The sequence below is a fragment of the Morone saxatilis genome, unplaced genomic scaffold, assembly GCF_004916995.1.
Source record: "Morone saxatilis isolate NCDOM2014 unplaced genomic scaffold, NCSU_SB_2.0 Contig9, whole genome shotgun sequence".
In the NCBI taxonomy this organism is placed as follows: domain Eukaryota; kingdom Metazoa; phylum Chordata; class Actinopteri; family Moronidae; genus Morone; species Morone saxatilis.
Genome location: NW_023340268.1, coordinates 1672242 through 1672955, shown reverse-complemented (window position 1 = coordinate 1672955; position 714 = coordinate 1672242). Strand labels below are relative to the sequence as shown.

The window sequence follows — 714 nt, the reverse complement described above, 5'->3', positions numbered from 1 at the left end:
AATAAAGTATATCTTCTTCTTACTTCTCTGCAGGGACCACACTCGACCTGTTGACTATTTGCATTCACAACTCGAACATTGAACCTGACATCACAGTTTTGTTTCACATCTTTCCCTCTTTTACAGATCAAACATACTCGTGAGAAGTTGATTTAATGTCTCTCAGGTTAGTCTGTGGTAGGATTTGATCCTAGAAAATATCTGAATTACCCTTCTTGTCTGTCTCATTGTGATAAACCATGAGTTCTCAGTTCTGACCTTCATGTAAGTTGGAGGACACCTAGTGGTACAACTCAGTCAATGAACCTCAGGTTGCATCTTCAGGAAAACCTTCTCTAAGCTAAATGAACTGCATATATCATGCCAAAGAGCTTGATAGTGTGCCTCTGGCTTGGTCATCGAGAGAGGGTTTGCTGTCTTTCTCAAGGACATATTGAACAAACTCTTTGATTAATCTTTGTTGTGACTTCATCAAAAATATCTGAGATTGCACCTGAAATAAACCTTTCCCCAATAGAAATAATGGTCACACATTCCTTCTGTGATGTTTATTGTATGTTGTCATTACTGTAGATAGGTATATACGTGAGCATCATAGCAAACGAGTCTGTTTAAGACAAACACATTAATAATCTCATGACTCATTAGTACCACCAAACTGGAAAAATGTCTGCTCAGCCTAAATAAATATCAAAAGGAGTTCGGTCTAGACCT

At 38.0% G+C, this 714-nt stretch overlaps 1 protein-coding gene across 1 annotated transcript in view; it reads right to left on the bottom strand.

The window, feature by feature from the left end:
- Positions 1-714, bottom strand: part of LOC118343119 — a 5864-nt gene that overhangs the window by 1582 nt on the left and 3568 nt on the right. The gene's annotated exons all lie outside the window — the stretch shown is intronic.